This window comes from Procambarus clarkii, chromosome 30, assembly GCF_040958095.1.
Source record: "Procambarus clarkii isolate CNS0578487 chromosome 30, FALCON_Pclarkii_2.0, whole genome shotgun sequence".
In the NCBI taxonomy this organism is placed as follows: Eukaryota; Metazoa; Arthropoda; class Malacostraca; order Decapoda; family Cambaridae; genus Procambarus; species Procambarus clarkii.
The window spans coordinates 29,759,312-29,780,237 of NC_091179.1; positions in this window are offsets into that span (position 1 = coordinate 29,759,312).

A 20,926-nucleotide genomic window follows, 5' to 3' on the forward strand; every position below is an offset into this window, starting at 1 on the left:
GCAGCAGCACACTAATGTCAGCAGGGGCACACTAATGCCAGCAGGGACACACTAATGCCAGCAGGGGGCACACTAATGTCAGCAGGGACACACTAATGCCAGCAGGGGCACACTAATGTCAGCAGGGACACACTAATGCCAGCAGGGGGCACACTAATGCCAGCAGGGACACACTAATGTCAGCAGGGACACACTAATGCCAGCAGGGGGCACACTAATGCCAGCAGGGACACACTAATGCCAGCAGGGGCACACTAATGCCAGCAGGGGCACACTAATGCCAGAAGGGGCACACTAATGTCAGCAGGAACACACTAATGCCAGCAGGGGGCACACTAATGCCAGCAGGGACACACTAATGCCAGCAGGGGGCACACTAATGCCAGCAGGGACACACTAATGCCAGCAGGGGCACACTAATGCCAGCAGGGGCACACTAATGCCAGCAGGGGCACACTAATGCCAGCAGGGGCACACTAATGCCAGCAGCAGCACACTAATGCCAGCAGGGGAACACTAATGCCAGCAGGGACACACTAATGCCAGCAGGAGCACATTAATGCCAGCAGGGGCAGACTAATGCCAGCAGGGGCACACTAATGCCAGCAGGGACACACTAATGCCAGCAGGGGGCACATTAATGATAGCAGGGGCACACTAATGCCAGCAGGGACACACTAATGCCAGCAGAGGCACACTAATGCTAGCAGGAGCAGACTAATGCCAGCAGGGGCACACTAATGCCAGCACGGGCACACTAATGCCAGCAGGAGCACACTAATGCCAGCAGGGGCACACTAATGCCAGCAGGGACACACTAATGCCAGCAGGGACACACTAATGCCAGCAGGGGCACACTAATGCCAGCAAGGACACACTAATGCTAGCAGGAGCAGACTAATGCCAGCAGGGACACACTAAGGCCAGCAGGGGCACACTAATGCCAGAAGGGGCAGACTAATGCCAGCAGGGACACACTAATGCCAGCAGGGGAACACTAATGCCAGCAGGGACACACTAATGCCAGCAGGGACACACTAATGCCAGCAGGGGCAGACTAATGCCAGCAGGGGCACACTAATGCCAGCAAGGGCACACTAATGCCAGCAGGGGGAACACTAATGCCAGCAGGGGCAGACTAATGCCAGCAGGGGGAACACTAATGCCAGCAGGGACACACTAATGCCAGCAGGGGCAGACTAATGCCAGTAGGGACACACTAATGCCAGCAGGGGCAGACTAATGCCAGCAGGGGGAACACTAATGCCAGCAGGGACACACTAATGCCAGCAGGGGCACACTAATGCCAGCAGGGGCACACTAATGCCAGCAGGGGCACACAAATGCCCACAGGGACACACTAATGCCAGCAGGGGCAGACTAATGCCAGCAGGGACACACTAATGCCAGCAGGGGCACACTAATGCCAGCAGGGACACACTAATGCCAGCAGGGGCAGACTAATGCCAGCAGGGACACACTAATGCCAGCAGGGGGAACACTAATGCCAGCAGGGGGAACACTAATGCCAGCAGGGACACACTAATGCCAGCAGGGGGAACACTAATGCCAGCAGGGACACACTAATGCCAGCAGGGGCACACTAATGCCAGCAGGGGCACACTAATGCCAGCAGGGGCACACTAATGCCAGCAGGGGCACACTAATGCCAGCAGGGGCACACTAATGCCAGCAGGGGCACACTAATGCCAGCACGGGCACACTAATGCCAGCAGGGGCACACTAATGCCAGCAGGGGCACACTAATGCCAGCAGGGGGAACACTAATGCCAGCAGGGGAACACTAATGCCAGCAGGGGGAACACTAATGCCAGCAGGGACACACTAATGCCAGCAGGGGCACACTAATGCCAGCAGGGACACACTAATGCCAGCAGGGAAACACTAATGCCAGCAGGGACACACTAATGCCAGCAGGGACACACTAATGCCAGCAGGGGGAACACTAATGCCAGCAGGGCCACACTAATGCCAGCAGGGACACACTAATGCCAGCAGGGACACACTAATGCCAGTAGGGACACACTAATGCCAGCAGGGGGAACACTAATGCCAGCAGGGGGAATACTAATGCCAGCACGGGCACACTAATGCCAGCAGGGACACACTAATGCCAGCAGGGGGAACACTAATGCCAGCAGGAGGAACACTAATGCCAGCAGGGACACACTAATGCCAGCAGGGGCACACTAATGCCAGCAGGGACACACTAATGCCAGCTGGGGCACACTAATGCCAGCAGGGGCACACTAATGCCAGCAGGGGAACACTAATGCCAGCAGGGGGAACACTAATGCCAGCAGGGACACACTAATGCCAGCAAGGGAACAGTAATGCCAGCAGGGACACACTAATGCCAGCAGGGGCACACTAATGCCAGCAGGGGCCCAATAATGCCAGCAGGGACACACTAATGCCAGCAGGGGCACACTAATGCCAGCAGGGGCACACTAATGTCAGCAGGGGCAGACTAATGCCAGCAGAGACACACTAATGCCAGCAGGGGCAGACTAATGCCAGCAGGGACACACTAATGCCAACAGGGACACACTAATGCCAGCAGGAGCACACTAATGCCAGCAGGGGCACACTAATGCCAGCAGGGACACACTAATGCCAGCAGGAGCACACTAATGCCAGCAGGGACACACTAATGCCAGCAGGGACACACTAATGACAGCAGGGACACACTAATGCCAGTAGGGGGAACACTAATGCCAGCAGGGGGAACACTAATGCTAGCAGGGACACACTAATGCCAGCAGGGGCACACTAATGCCAGCAGGAGCACACTAATGCCAGCAGGGGCACACTAATGCCAGCAGGAGCACACTAATGCCAGCAGGGGCACACTAATGCCAGCAGGGGTAGACTAATGCTAGCAGGGACACACTAATGCCAGCAGGGGCACACTAATGCCAGCAGGGACACACTAATGCCAGCAGGGGCAGATTAATGCCAGCAGGGACACACTAATGCCAGCAGGAGCACACTAATGCCAGCAGGGACACACTAATGCCAGCAGGAGCACACTAATGCCAGCAGGAGCACACTAATGCCAGCAGGGACACACTAATGCCAGCAGGGGCAGACTAATGCCAGCAGGGGCAGACTAATGCCAGCAGGGACACACTAATGCCAGCAAGGGGAACACTAATGCCAGCAGGGGGAACACTAATGCCAGCAGGGACACACTAATGCCAGCAGGGGCACACTAATGCCAGCAGGGACACACTAATGCCAGCAGGGACACACTAATGCCAGCAGGGGGAACACTAATGCCAGCAGGGGGAACACTAATGCCAGCAGGTACACACTAATTCCAGCAGGGGCACACTAATGCCAGCAGGGACACACTAATGCCAGCAGGGGGAACACTAATGCCAGCAGGGGGAACACTAATGCCAGCACGGGCACACTAATGCCAGCAGGGGCACACTAATGCCAGCACGGGCACACTAATGCCAGCAGAAACACACTAATGCCAGCAGGGGGAACACTAATGCCAGCAGGGGGAACACTAATGCCAGCAGGGGGAACACTAATGCCAGCAGGGACACACTAATGCCAGCAGGGGGCACACTAATGCCAGCAGAGGCACACTAATGCCAGCAGGAGCACACTAATGCCAGCAGGGGCACACTAATGCCAGCAGGGACAGACAAATGCTAGCAGGGGCAGACTAATGCCAGCAGGGACACACTAATGCCAGCAGGAGCACACTAATGCCAGCAGGGACACACTAATGCCAGCAGGGACACACTAATGCCAGCAGGGGGAACACTAATGCCAACAGGGGGAATACTAATGCCAGCACGGGCACACTAATGCCAGCAGGGACACACTAATGCCAGCAGGGGGAACACTAATGCCAACAGGGGGAATACTAATGCCAGCACGGGCACACTAATGCCAGCAGGGACACACTAATGCCAGCAGGGGGAACACTAATGCCAGCAGGGGGAACACTAATGCCAGCAGGGACACACTAATGCCAGCAGGGGCACACTAATGCCAGCAGGGACACACTAATGCCAGCTGGGGCACACTAATGCCAGCAGGGGCACACTAATGCCAGCAGGGGGAACACTAATGCCAGCAGGTTGAACACTAATGCCAGCAGGGACACACTAATGCCAGCAAGGGAACAGTAATGCCAGCAGGGACACACTAATGCCAGCAGGGGCACACTAATGCCAGCAGGGGCACAATAATGCCAGCAGGGACACACTAATGCCAGCAGGGGCACACTAATGCCAGCAGGGGCACACTAATGCCAGCAGGGGCAGACTAATGCCAGCAGGGACACACTAATGCCAGCAGGGGCAGACTAATGCCAGCAGGGACACACTAATGCCAACAGGGACACACTAATGCCAGCAGGAGCACACTAATGCCAGCAGGGGCACACTAATGCCAGCAGGGACACACTAATGCCAGCAGGAGCACACTAATGCCAGAAGGGACACACTAATGCCAGCAGGGACACACTAATGACAGCAGGGACACAATAATGCCAGTAGGGGGAACACTAATGCCAGCAGGGGGAACACTAATGCTAGCAGGGACACACTAATGCCAGCAGGGGCACACTAATGCCAGCAGGAGCACACTAATGCCAGCAGGGGCACACTAATGCCAGCAGGAGCACACTAATGCCAGCAGGGGCACACTAATGCCAGCAGGGGTAGACTAATGCTAGCAGGGACACACTAATGCCAGCAGGGGCACACTAATGCCAGCAGGGACACACTAATGCCAGCAGGGGCAGACTAATGCCAGCAGGGACACACTAATGCCAGCAGGAGCACACTAATGCCAGCAGGGACACACTAATGCCAGCAGGAGCACACTAACGCCAGCAGCAGCACACTAATGCCAGCAGGGACACACTAATGCCAGCAGGGGCAGACTAATGCCAGCAGGGGCAGACTAATGCCAGCAGGGACACACTAATGCCAGCAGGGGGAACACTAAAGCCAGCAGGGGGAACACTAATGCCAGCAGGGACACACTAATGCCAGCAGGGGCACACTAATGCCAGCAGGGACACACTAATGCCAGCAGGGACACACTAATGCCAGCAGGGGGAACACTAATGCCAGCAGGGGGAACACTAATGCCAGCAGGGACACACAAATGCCAGCAGGGGCACACTAATGCCAGCAGGGACACACTAATGCCAGCAGGGGGAACACTAATGCCAGCAGGGGGAACACTAATGCCAGCACGGGCACACTAATGCCAGCAGGGGAACACTAATGCCAGCACGGGCACACTAATGCCAGCAGGAACACACTAATGCCAGCAGGGGGAACACTAATGCCAGCAGGGGGAACACTAATGCCAGCAGGGACACACTAGTGCCAGCAGGGGGCACACTAATGCCAGCAGGGGCACACTAATGCCAGCAGGAGCACACTAATGCCAGCAGGGGCACACTAATGCCAGCAGGGACAGACAAATGCTAGCAGGGGCAGACTAATGCCAGCAGGGACACACTAATGCCAGCAGGAGCACACTAATGCCAGCAGGGACACACTAATGCCAGCAGGAGCACACTAATGCCAGCAGGGACACACTAATGCCAGCAGGGGGCACACTAATGCCAGCAGGGGCACACTAATGCCAGCAGGAGCACACTAATGCCAGCAAGGACACACTAATGCCAGCAGGGGCAGACTAATGCTAGCAGGGACACACTAATGCCAGCAGGAGCACACTAATGCCAGCAGGGGCAGACTAATGCCAGCAGGGACACACTAATGCCAGCAGGAGCACACTAATGCCAGCAGGGGCAGACTAATGCCAGGAGGGACACACTAATGCCAGCAGGGGCACACTAATGCCAGCAGGGGCACACTAATGCCAGCAGGGGGAACACTAATGCCAGCAGGAACACACTAATGCCAGCAGGGGCACACTAATGGCAGCAGGGACACACTAATGCCAGCAGGGGCACACTAATGCCAGCAGGGGCACACTAATGCCAACAGGAGCACACTAATGCCAGCAGGGACATACTAATGCCAGCAGGGGCACACTAATGCCAGCAGGGGCACACTAATGCCAGCAGGGGCACACTAATGCCAGCAGGGGCACACTAATGCCAGCAGGGGCACACCAATGCCAGCAGGGACACACCAATGCCAGCAGGGGCACACTAATGCCAGCAGGGGCACACTAATGCCAGCAGGGACACACTAATGCCAGCAGGGGCAGACTAATGCCAGCAGGGACACACTAATGCCAGCAGGGGGAACACTAATGCCAGCAGGGGAAACACTAATGCCAGCAGGGACACACTAATGCCAGCAGGGGCACACTAATGCCAGCAGGGGCACACTAATGCCAGCAGGGGCACACTAATGCCAGCAGGGGCACACTAATGCCAGCACGGGCACACTAATGCCAGCAGAGGCACACTAATGCCAGCAGGGGCACACTAATGCCAGCAGGGGGAACACTAATGCCAGCAGGGGAACACTAATGCCAGCAGGGGGAACACTAATGCCAGCAGGAACACACTAATGCCAGCAGGGGCACACTAATGGCAGCAGGGACACACTAATGCCAGCAGGGGCACACTAATGCCAGCAGGGGCACACTAATGCCAGCAGGAGCACACTAATACCAGCAGGGACATACTAATGCCAGCAGGGGCACACTAATGGCAGCAGGGACACACTAATGCCAGCAGGGGCACACTAATGCCAGCAGGGGCACACTAATGCCAGCAGGAGCACACTAATGCCAGCATGGACATACTAATGCCAGCAGGGGCACACTAATGCCAGCAGGGGCACACTAATGCCAGCAGGGGCACACTAATGCCAGCAGGGGCACACTAATGCCAGCAGGGGCACACTAATGCCAGCAGGGGCACACCAATGCCAGCAGGGACACACTAATGCCAGCAGGGGCACACTAATGCCAGCAGGGACACACTAATGCCAGCAGGGGCAGACTAATGCCAGCAGGGACACACTAATGCCAGCAGGGGGAACACTAATGCCAGCAGGGGAAACACTAATGCCAGCAGGGACACACTAATGCCAGCAGGGGCACACTAATGCCAGCACGGGCACACTAATGCCAGCAGGGGCACACTAATGCCAGCAGGGGCACACTAATGCCAGCAGGGGGAACACTAATGCCAGCAGGGGAACACTAATGCCAGCAGGGGAAACACTAATGCCAGCAGGAACACACTAATGCCAGCAGGGGCACACTAATGGCAGCAGGGACACACTAATGCCAGCAGGGGCACACTAATGCCAGCAGGGGCACACTAATGCCAGCAGGAGCACACTAATGCCAGCAGGGACATACTAATGCCAGCAGGGGCACACTAATGCCAGCAGGGGCACACTAATGCCAGCAGGGGCACACTAATGCCAGCAGGGGCACACTAATGCCAGCAGGGGCACACTAATGCCAGCAGGGGCACACTAATGCCAGCAGGGACACACTAATGCCAGCAGGGGCACACTAATGCCAGCAGGGACACACTAATGCCAGCAGGGGCACACTAATGCCAGCAGGGACACACTAATGCCAGCAGGGACACACTAATGCCAGCAGGGACACACTAATGCCAGCAGGGACACACTAATGCCAGCAGGGACACACTAATGCCAGCAGGGACACACTAATGCCAGCAGGGGGAACACTAATGCCAGCAGGGGCACACTAATGCCAGCAGGGACACACTAATGCCAGCAGGGGGAACACTAATGCCAGCAGGGACACACTAATGCCAGCAGGGGCACACTAATGCCAGCAGGGACACACTAATGCCAGCAGGGGCACACTAATGCCAGCAGGGGGAACACTAATGCCAGCAGGAGCACACTAATGCCAGCAGGGACACACTAATGCCAGCAGGGGGAACACTAATGCCAGCAGGAGCACACTAATGCCAGCAGGGACACACTAATGCCAGTAGGGGCAGACTAGTGCCAGCTGGGGCACACTAATGCCAGCAGGGGCACACTAATGCCAGCAGGGGGAACACTAATGCCAGCAGGAGCACACTAATGCCAGCAGGGACACACTAATGCCAGCAACAGCACACTAATGCTAGCAGGAGCACACTAATGCCAGCAGGGACACACTAATGCCAGCAGGGGCAGACTAATGCCAGCAGGGACACACTAATGCCAGCAGGAGCACACTAATGCCAGCAGGGGCACACTAATGCCAGCAGGGGCACACTAATGCCAGCAGGGACACACTAATGCCAGCAGGGACACACTAATGCCAGCAGGGGAACACTAATGCCAGCAGGGGCACACTAATGCCAGCAGGGGCACACTAATGCCAGCAGGGACACACTAATGCCAGCAGGGGCACACTAATGCGAGCAGGGGCACACTAATGCCAGCAGGGGCACACTAATGCGAGCAGGGGCACACTAATGCCAGCAGGAGCACACTAATGCCAGCAGGGGCAGACTAATGCCAGCAGGGGCACACTAATGCCAGCAGGAGCACACTAATGCCAGCAGGGGCAGACAAATGCCAGCAGGGACACACTAATGCCAGCAGGGACACACTAATGCCATCAGGGGGAACACTAATGCCTGCAGGGGTAACACTAATGCCAGCAGGGACACACTAATGCCAGCAGGGGGAACACTAATGCCAGCAGGGACACACTAATGCCAGCAGGGGCACACTAATGCCAGCAGGGGCACACTAATGCCAGCAGGGACACACTAATGCCAGCAGGGGCACACTAATGCCAGCAGGGGCACACTAATGCCAGCAAGAGCACACTAATGCCAGCAGGGACACACTAATGCCAGTAGGGGCACACTAATGCCAGCAGGGGCACACTAATGCCAGCAGGGGCACACTAATGCCAGCAGGAGCACACTAATGCCAGCAGGGGCACACTAATGCCAGCAGGGGCACACTAATGCCAGCAGGGGCACACTAATGCCAGCAGGGGCACACTAATGCCAGCAGGGGCACACTAATGCCAGCACGGGCACACTAACGCCAGCAGGGGCACACTAATGCCAGCAGGGGCACACTAATGCCAGCAGGGGGCACACTAATGCCAGCAGGGGCACACTAATGCCAGCAGGGGCACACTAATGCCAGCAGGGGGAACACTAATGCCAGCAGGGGAACACTAATGCCAGCAGGGGGAACACTAATGCCAGCAGGGACACACTAATTCCAGCAGGGGCACACTAATGCCAGCAGGGACACACTAATGCCAGCAGGGACACACTAATGCCAGCAGGGACACACTAATGCCAGCAGGGACACACTAATGCCAGCAGGGGGAACACTAATGCCAGCAGGGACACACTAATGCCAGCAGGGACACACTAATGCCAGCAGGGACACACTAATGCCAGCAGGGACACACTAATGCCAGCAGGGACACACTAATGCCAGCAGGGGGAACACTAATGCCAGCAGGGGGAATACTAATGCCAGCACGGGCACACTAATGCCAGCACGGGCACACTAATGCCAGCAGGGGCACACTAATGCCAGCACGGGCACACTAATGCCAGCAGGGACACACTAATGCCAGCAGGGGGAACACTAATGCCAGCAGGGGGAACACTAATGCCAGCAGGGACACACTAATGCCAGCAGGGGCACACTAATGCCAGCAGGGACACACTAATGCCAGCTGGGGCACACTAATGTCAGCAGGGGGAACACTAATGCCAGCAGGGGGAACACTAATGCCAGCAGGGACACACTAATGCCAGCTGGGGCACACTAATGCCAGCAGGGGCACACTAATGCCAGCAGGGGGAACACTAATGCCAGCAGTGGGAACACTAATGCCAGCAGGGACACACTAATGCCAGCAGGGGAACACTAATGCCAGCAGGGACACACTAATGCCAGGAGGGGCACACTATTGCCAGCAGGGGCACAATAATGCCAGCAGGGACACACTAATGCCAGCAGGGGGAACACTAATGCCAGCAGGGACACACTAATGCCAGCAGGGGCACACTAATGCCAACAGGGGCACACTAATGCCAGCAGGGGCAGACTAATGCCAGCAGGGACACACTAATGCCAGCAGGAGCACACTAATGCCAGCAGGGACACACTAATGCCAGCAGGAGCACACTAATGCCAGCAGGGACACACTAATGCCAGCAGGGACACACTAATGCCAGCAGGGGGAACACTAATGCCAGCAGGGGGAACACTAATGCCAGCAGAGACACACTAATGCCAGCAGGGACACACTAATGCCAGCAGGGACACACTAATGCCAGCAGGGGGAACACTAATGCCAGCAGGGACAGACTAATGCCAGCAGGGACACACTAATGCCAGCAGGGACACACTAATGCCAGAAGGGACACACTAATGCCAGCAGGGACACACTAATGCCAGCAGGGGGAACACTAATGCCAGCAGGGACACACTAATGCCAGCAGGGGGAATACTAATGCCAGCACGGGCACACTAATGCCAGCACGGGCACACTAATGCCAGCAGGGGCACACTATCGCCAGCACGGGCACACTAATGCCAGCAGGGACACACTAATGCCAGCAGGGGGAACACTAATGCCAGCAGGGGGAACACTAATGCCAGCAGGGACACACTAATGCCAGCAGGGGCACACTAATGCCAGCAGGGACACACTAATGCCAGCTGGGGCACACTAATGCCAGCAGGGGTACACTAATGCCAGCAGGGGGAACACTAATGCCAGCAGAAGCACACTAATGCCAGCAGGGACACACTAATGCCAGCAGCAGCACACTAATGCTACCAGGAGCACACTAATGCCAGCAGGGACACACTAATGCCAGCAGGGGCAGACTAATGCCAGCAGGGACACACTAATGCCAGCAGGAGCACACTAATGCCAGCAGGGGCACACTAATGCCAGCAGGGGGAACACTAATGCCAGCAGGAACACACTAATGCCAGCAGGGGCACACTAATGGCAGCAGGGACACACTAATGCCAGCAGGGGCACACTAATGCCAGCAGGGGCACACTAATGCCAGCAGGAGCACACTAATGCCAGCAGGGACATACTAATGCCAGCAGGGGCACACTAATGCCAGCAGGGGCACACTAATGCCAGCAGGGGCACACTAATGCCAGCAGGGGCACACTAATGCCAGCAGGGGCACACTAATGCCAGCAGGGACACACTAATGCCAGCAGGGGCACACTAATGCCAGCAGGGACACACTAATGCCAGCAGGGGCACACTAATGCGAGCAGGGGCACACTAATGCCAGCAGGAGCACACTAATGCCAGCAGGGGCAGACTAATGCCAGCAGGGGCACACAAATGCCAGCAGGAGCACACTAATGCCAGCAGGGGCAGACAAATGCCAGCAGGGACACACTAATGCCAGCAGGGACACACTAATGCCAGCAGGGGGAACACTAATGCCTGCAGGGGGTAACACTAATGCCAGCAGGGACACACTAATGCCAGCAGGGGGAACACTAATGCCAGCAGGGACACACTAATGCCAGCAGGGGCACACTAATGCCAGCAGGGGCACACTAATGCCAGCAGGGACACACTAATGCCTGCAGGGGCACACTAATGCCAGCAGGAACACACTAATGCCAGCAGGGACACACTAATGCCAGTAGGGGCAGACTAATGCCAGCAGGGGGCATACTAATGCCAGCAGGGGGCACACTAATGCCAGCAGGGGGAACACTAATGCCAGCAGGGACACACTAATGCCAGCAGGGACACACTAATGCCAGCAGGGGGTACACTAATGCCAGCAGGGACACACTAATGCCAGCAGGGGCAGACTAATGCCAGCAGGGGGCACACTAATGCCAGCAGGGGGTACACTAATGCCAGCAGGGGGAACACTAATGCCAGCAGGGACACACTAATGCCAGCAGGGGCACACTAATGCCAGCAGGGGCACACTAATGCCAGCAGGGACACGCTAATGCCAGCACGGGCACCCTAACGCACGCAGGAGGCACACTAATGCCAGCAGAGGCACACTAATGCCAGCAGGGGGCACACTAATGCCAGCAGGGGCACACTAATGCCAGCAGGAGCACACTAATGCCAGCAGGGGGAACACGAATGCCAGCAGGGGCACACTAATGCCAGCAGGGGCACACTAATGCCAGCAGGGGCACACTAATGCCAGCAGGGGCACACTAATGCCAGCAGGGGCACACTAATGCCAGCAGGGGCACACTAATGCCAGCAGGGGCACACTAATGCCAGCACGGGCACACTAACGCCAGCAGGGGGCACACTAATGCCAGCAGGGGCACACTAATGCCAGCAGGGGCACACTAATGCCAGCAGGGCGCACACTAATGCCAGCAGGGGCACACTAATGCCAGCAGGGGCACACTAATGCCAGCAGGGGGAACACTAATGCCAGCAGGGGAACACTAATGCCAGCAGGGGGAACACTAATGCCAGCAGGGACACACTAATGCCAGCAGGGACACACTAATGCCAGCAGGGACACACTAATGCCAGCAGGGACACACTAATGCCAGCAGGGACACACTAATGCCAGCAGGGGGAACACTAATGCCAGCAGGGACACACTAATGCCAGCAGGGACACACTAATGCCAGCAGGGACACACTAATGCCAGCAGGGGCACACTAATGCCAGCAGGGACACACTAATGCCAGCAGGGACACACTAATGCCAGCAGGGACACACTAATGCCAGCAGGGACACACTAATGCCAGCAGGGGCACACTAATGCCAGCAGGGGCACACTAATGCCAGCAGGGACACACTAATGCCAGCAGGGACACACTAATGCCAGCAGGGACACACTAATGCCAGCAGGGGGAATACTAATGCCAGCACGGGCACACTAATGCCAGCACGGGCACACTAATGCCAGCACGGGCACACTAATGCCAGCAGGCACACACTAATGACAGCAGGGGGAACACTAATGCCAGCAGGGGGAGCACTAATGCCAGCAGGGACACACTAATGCCAGCAGGGGCACACTAATGCCAGCAGGGACACACTAATGCCAGCTGGGGCACACTAATGCCAGCAGGGGCACACTAATGCCAGCAGGGGGAACACTAATGCCAGCAGGGGGAACACTAATGCCAGCAGGGACACACTAATGCCAGCAGGGGAACACTAATGCCAGCAGGGACACACTAATGCCAGCAGGGGCACACTAATGCCAGCAGGGACACACTAATGCCAGCAGGGACACACTAATGCCAGGAGGGGCAAACTATTGCCAGCAGGGGCACAATAATGCCAGCAGGGACACACTAATGCCAGCAGGGGCACACTAATGCCAGCAGGAGCACACTAATGCCCGCAGGGACACACTAATGCCAGCAGGAGCACACTAATGCCAGCAGGGACACACTAATGCCAGCAGGGACACACTAATGCCAGCAGGGGGAACACTAATGCCAGCAGGGGGAACACTAATGCCAGCAGAGACACACTAATGCCAGCAGGGGCAGACTAATGCCAGCAGGGGGCACACTAATGCCAGCAGGGGCACACTAATGCCAGCAGGAGCACACTAATGCCAGCAGGGGCAGACAAATGCCAGCAGGGACACACTAATGCCAGCAGGGACACACTAATGCCATCAGGGGGAACACTAATGCCTGCAGGGGTAACACTAATGCCAGCAGGGACACACTAATGCCAGCAGGGGGAACACTAATGCCAGCAGGGACACACTAATGCCAGCAGGGGCACACTAATGCCAGCAGGGGCACACTAATGCCAGCAGGGACACACTAATGCCAGCAGGGGCACACTAATGCCAGCAGGGGCACACTAATGCCAGCAAGAGCACACTAATGCCAGCAGGGACACACTAATGCCAGTAGGGGCACACTAATGCCAGCAGGGGCACACTAATGCCAGCAGGGGCACACTAATGCCAGCAGGAGCACACTAATGCCAGCAGGGGCACACTAATGCCAGCAGGGGCACACTAATGCCAGCAGGGGCACACTAATGCCAGCAGGGGCACACTAATGCCAGCAGGGGCACACTAATGCCAGCACGGGCACACTAACGCCAGCAGGGGCACACTAATGCCAGCAGGGGCACACTAATGCCAGCAGGGGGCACACTAATGCCAGCAGGGGCACACTAATGCCAGCAGGGGCACACTAATGCCAGCAGGGGGAACACTAATGCCAGCAGGGGAACACTAATGCCAGCAGGGGGAACACTAATGCCAGCAGGGACACACTAATTCCAGCAGGGGCACACTAATGCCAGCAGGGACACACTAATGCCAGCAGGGACACACTAATGCCAGCAGGGACACACTAATGCCAGCAGGGACACACTAATGCCAGCAGGGGGAACACTAATGCCAGCAGGGACACACTAATGCCAGCAGGGACACACTAATGCCAGCAGGGACACACTAATGCCAGCAGGGACACACTAATGCCAGCAGGGACACACTAATGCCAGCAGGGGGAACACTAATGCCAGCAGGGGGAATACTAATGCCAGCACGGGCACACTAATGCCAGCACGGGCACACTAATGCCAGCAGGGGCACACTAATGCCAGCACGGGCACACTAATGCCAGCAGGGACACACTAATGCCAGCAGGGGGAACACTAATGCCAGCAGGGGGAACACTAATGCCAGCAGGGACACACTAATGCCAGCAGGGGCACACTAATGCCAGCAGGGACACACTAATGCCAGCTGGGGCACACTAATGTCAGCAGGGGGAACACTAATGCCAGCAGGGGGAACACTAATGCCAGCAGGGACACACTAATGCCAGCTGGGGCACACTAATGCCAGCAGGGGCACACTAATGCCAGCAGGGGGAACACTAATGCCAGCAGTGGGAACACTAATGCCAGCAGGGACACACTAATGCCAGCAGGGGAACACTAATGCCAGCAGGGACACACTAATGCCAGGAGGGGCACACTATTGCCAGCAGGGGCACAATAATGCCAGCAGGGACACACTAATGCCAGCAGGGGGAACACTAATGCCAGCAGGGACACACTAATGCCAGCAGGGGCACACTAATGCCAACAGGGGCACACTAATGCCAGCAGGGGCAGACTAATGCCAGCAGGGACACACTAATGCCAGCAGGAGCACACTAATGCCAGCAGGGACACACTAATGCCAGCAGGAGCACACTAATGCCAGCAGGGACACACTAATGCCAGCAGGGACACACTAATGCCAGCAGGGGGAACACTAATGCCAGCAGGGGGAACACTAATGCCAGCAGACACACACTAATGCCAGCAGGGACACACTAATGCCAGCAGGGACACACTAATGCCAGCAGGGGGAACACTAATGCCAGCAGGGGCAGACTAATGCCAGCAGGGACACACTAATGCCAGCAGGGACACACTAATGCCAGAAGGGACACACTAATGCCAGCAGGGACACACTAATGCCAGCAGGGGGAACACTAATGCCAGCAGGGACACACTAATGCCAGCAGGGGGAATACTAATGCCAGCACGGGCACACTAATGCCAGCACGGGCACACTAATGCCAGCAGGGGCACACTATCGCCAGCACGGGCACACTAATGCCAGCAGGGACACACTAATGCCAGCAGGGGGAACACTAATGCCAGCAGGGGGAACACTAATGCCAGCAGGGACACACTAATGCCAGCAGGGGCACACTAATGCCAGCAGGGACACACTAATGCCAGCTGGGGCACACTAATGCCAGCAGGGGTACACTAATGCCAGCAGGGGGAACACTAATGCCAGCAGAAGCACACTAATGCCAGCAGGGACACACTAATGCCAGCAGCAGCACACTAATGCTACCAGGAGCACACTAATGCCAGCAGGGACACACTAATGCCAGCAGGGGCAGACTAATGCCAGCAGGGACACACTAATGCCAGCAGGAGCACACTAATGCCAGCAGGGGCACACTAATGCCAGCAGGGGGAACACTAATGCCAGCAGGAACACACTAATGCCAGCAGGGGCACACTAATGGCAGCAGGGACACACTAATGCCAGCAGGGGCACACTAATGCCAGCAGGGGCACACTAATGCCAGCAGGAGCACACTAATGCCAGCAGGGACATACTAATGCCAGCAGGGGCACACTAATGCCAGCAGGGGCACACTAATGCCAGCAGGGGCACACTAATGCCAGCAGGGGCACACTAATGCCAGCAGGGGCACACTAATGCCAGCAGGGACACACTAATGCCAGCAGGGGCACACTAATGCCAGCAGGGACACACTAATGCCAGCAGGGGCACACTAATGCGAGCAGGGGCACACTAATGCCAGCAGGAGCACACTAATGCCAGCAGGGGCAGACTAATGCCAGCAGGGGCACACAAATGCCAGCAGGAGCACACTAATGCCAGCAGGGGCAGACAAATGCCAGCAGGGACACACTAATGCCAGCAGGGACACACTAATGCCAGCAGGGGGAACACTAATGCCTGCAGGGGGTAACACTAATGCCAGCAGGGACACACTAATGCCAGCAGGGGGAACACTAATGCCAGCAGGGACACACTAATGCCAGCAGGGGCACACTAATGCCAGCAGGGGCACACTAATGCCAGCAGGGACACACTAATGCCTGCAGGGGCACACTAATGCCAGCAGGAACACACTAATGCCAGCAGGGACACACTAATGCCAGTAGGGGCAGACTAATGCCAGCAGGGGGCATACTAATGCCAGCAGGGGGCACACTAATGCCAGCAGGGGGAACACTAATGCCAGCAGGGACACACTAATGCCAGCAGGGACACACTAATGCCAGCAGGGGGTACACTAATGCCAGCAGGGACACACTAATGCCAGCAGGGGCAGACTAATGCCAGCAGGGGGCACACTAATGCCAGCAGGGGGAACACTAATGCCAGCAGGGGGAACACTAATGCCAGCAGGGACACACTAATGCCAGCAGGGGCACACTAATGCCAGCAGGGGCACACTAATGCCAGCAGGGACACGCTAATGCCAGCACGGGCACCCTAACGCACGCAGGAGGCACACTAATGCCAGCAGAGGCACACTAATGCCAGCAGGGGGCACACTAATGCCAGCAGGGGCACACTAATGCCAGCAGGAGCACACTAATGCCAGCAGGGGGAACACGAATGCCAGCAGGGGCACACTAATGCCAGCAGGGGCACACTAATGCCAGCAGGGGCACACTAATGCCAGCAGGGGCACACTAATGCCAGCAGGGGCACACTAATGCCAGCAGGGGCACACTAATGCCAGCAGGGGCACACTAATGCCAGCACGGGCACACTAACGCCAGCAGGGGGCACACTAATGCCAGCAGGGGCACACTAATGCCAGCAGGGGCACACTAATGCCAGCAGGGCGCACACTAATGCCAGCAGGGGCACACTAATGCCAGCAGGGGCACACTAATGCCAGCAGGGGGAACACTAATGCCAGCAGGGGAACACTAATGCCAGCAGGGGGAACACTAATGCCAGCAGGGACACACTAATGCCAGCAGGGACACACTAATGCCAGCAGGGACACACTAATGCCAGCAGGGACACACTAATGCCAGCAGGGACACACTAATGCCAGCAGGGGGAACACTAATGCCAGCAGGGACACACTAATGCCAGCAGGGACACACTAATGCCAGCAGGGACACACTAATGCCAGCAGGGGCACACTAATGCCAGCAGGGACACACTAATGCCAGCAGGGACACACTAATGCCAGCAGGGACACACTAATGCCAGCAGGGACACACTAATGCCAGCAGGGGCACACTAATGCCAGCAGGGGCACACTAATGCCAGCAGGGACACACTAATGCCAGCAGGGACACACTAATGCCAGCAGGGACACACTAATGCCAGCAGGGACACACTAATGCCAGCAGGGACACACTAATGCCAGCAGGGACACACTAATGCCAGCAGGGACACACTAATGCCAGCAGGGGCACACTAATGCCAGCAGGGACACACTAATGCCAGCAGGGACACACTAATGCCAGCAGGGACACACTAATGCCAGCAGGGGGAACACTAATGCCAGCAGGGGGAATACTAATGCCAGCACGGGCACACTAATGCCAGCACGGGCACACTAATGCCAGCACGGGCACACTAATGCCAGCAGGCACACACTAATGACAGCAGGGGGAACACTAATGCCAGCAGGGGGAACACTAATGCCAGCAGGGACACACTAATGCCAGCAGGGGCACACTAATGCCAGCAGGGACACACTAATGCCAGCTGGGGCACACTAATGCCAGCAGGGGCACACTAATGCCAGCAGGGGGAACACTAATGCCAGCAGGGGGAACACTAATGCCAGCAGGGACACACTAATGCCAGCAGGGGAACACTAATGCCAGCAGGGACACACTAATGCCAGCAGGGGCACACTAATGCCAGCAGGGACACACTAATGCCAGCAGGGACACACTAATGCCAGGAGGGGCAAACTATTGCCAGCAGGGGCACAATAATGCCAGCAGGGACACACTAATGCCAGCAGGGGCACACTAATGCCAGCAGGAGCACACTAATGCCCGCAGGGACACACTAATGCCAGCAGGAGCACACTAATGCCAGCAGGGACACACTAATGCCAGCAGGGACACACTAATGCCAGCAGGGGGAACACTAATGCCAGCAGGGGGAACACTAATGCCAGCAGAGACACACTAATGCCAGCAGGGGCAGACTAATGCCAGCAGGGGGCACACTAATGCCAGCAGGGGCACACTAATGCCAGCAGGAGCACACTAATGCCAGCAGGGGCACTCTAATGCCAGCAGGGGCAGACTAATGCTAGCAGGGACACACTAATGCCATCAGGGGCACACTAATGCCAGCAGGGACACACTAATGCCAGCAGGGGCAGACTAATGCCAGCAGGGACACACTAATGCCAGCAGGAGCACACTAATGCCAGCAGGGACACACTAATGCCAGCAGGAGCACACTAATGCCAGCAGGAGCACACTAATGCCAGCAGGGACACACTAATGCCAGCAGGGGCAGACTAATGCCAGCAGGGGCAGACTAATGCCAGCAGGGACACACTAATGCCAGCAGGGGGAACACTAATGCCAGCAGGGGGAGCACTAATGCCAGCAGGGACACACTAATGCCAGCAGGGACACACTAATGCCAGCAGGGACACACTAATGCCAGCAGGGACACACTAATGCCAGCAGGGACACACTAATGCCAGCAGGGGGAACACTAATGCCAGCAGGAACACACTAATGCCAGCAGGGACACACTAATGCCAGCAGGAGCACACTAATGCCAGCAGGGGGAACACTAATGCCAGCAGGGACACACTAATGCCAGCAGGGGCACACTAATGCCAGCAGGGGAACACTAATGCCAGCAGGGGCACACTAATGCCAGCAGGGACACACTAATGCCATCAGGGGGAACACTAATGCCAGCAGGGGGAACACTAATGCCAGCACGAGCACACTAATGCCAGCAGGGGCACACTAATGCCACCACGGGCACACTAATGCCAGCAGGGACACACTAATGCCAGCAGGGGAAGACTAATGCCAGCAGGGGGAACACTAATGCCAGCAGGGACACACTAATGCCAGCAGGGGCACACTAATGCCAGCAAGGGGCACACTAATGCCAGCAGGGGCACACTAATGCCAGCAGGGGGAACACTAATGCCAGCAGGGGCACACTAATGCCAGCAGGGGGAACACTAATGCCAGCAGGGACACACTAATGCCAGCAGGGGGAACACTAATGCCAGCAGGGACACACTAATGCCAGCAGGGGCACACTAATGGAAGCAGGGACACACTAATGCCAGCAGGGGCACACTAATGCCAGCAAGGGGCACACTAATGCCAGCAAGGGGAACACTAATGCCAGCAGGGGGAACACTAATGCCAGCAGGGGGCACACTAATGCCAGCAGGGGCACACTAATGCCAGCAGGAGCACACTAATACCTGCAGGGGCACACTAATGCCAGCAGGGACACACTAATGCCAGCAGGGGCAGACTAATGCCAGCAGGAACACACTAATGCCAGCAGGGGCACACTAATGCCAGCAGGGGCAGACCAATGCCAGCAGGGGCACACTAATGCCAGCAGGAGCACACTAATGCTAGCAGGGGCAGCCTAATGCCAGCAGGGGCACACTAATGCCAGCAGGAGCACACTAATGCCAGCAGGGGCACACTAATGCCAGCAGGAGCACACTAATGCCAGCAGGGGCAGACTAATGCCAGCAGGGGCACACTAATGCCAGCAGGGGCACACTAATGCCAGCAGGGACACACTAATGTCAGCAGGGGCAGACTAATGCCAGCAGGAACACACTAATGCCAGCAGGGGCACACTAATGCCAGCAGGGGCAGACTAATGCCAGCAGGGGCACACTAATGCCAGCAGGGGCAGACTAATGCCAGCGTAACACACTAATGCCAGCAGGGGCACACTAATGCCAGCAGGAGCACACTGATGCCAGCAGGGACACACTAATGCCAGCAGGAGCACACTAATGCCAGCAGGGATACACTAATGCCAGCAGGAGCACACTAATGCCAGCAGGGACACACTAATGCCAGCAGGGGCAGACAAATGCCAGCAGGGACACACTAATGCCAGCAGGAGCACACTAATGCCAGCAGGGGCACACTAATGCCAGCAGGGGGAACACTAATGCCAGCAGGAACACACTAATGCCAGCAGGGGCACACTAATGGCAGCAGGGGCACACTAATGCCAGCAGGGGCACACTAATGCCAGCAAGGGCACACTAATGCCAGCAGGGGGCACACTAATGCCAGCAGGGGCACACTAATGCCAGCAGGGACATACTAATGCCAGCAGGGGCACACTAATGCCAGCAGGGGCACACTAATGCCAGCAGGGGCACACTAATGCCAGCAGGGGCACACTAATGCC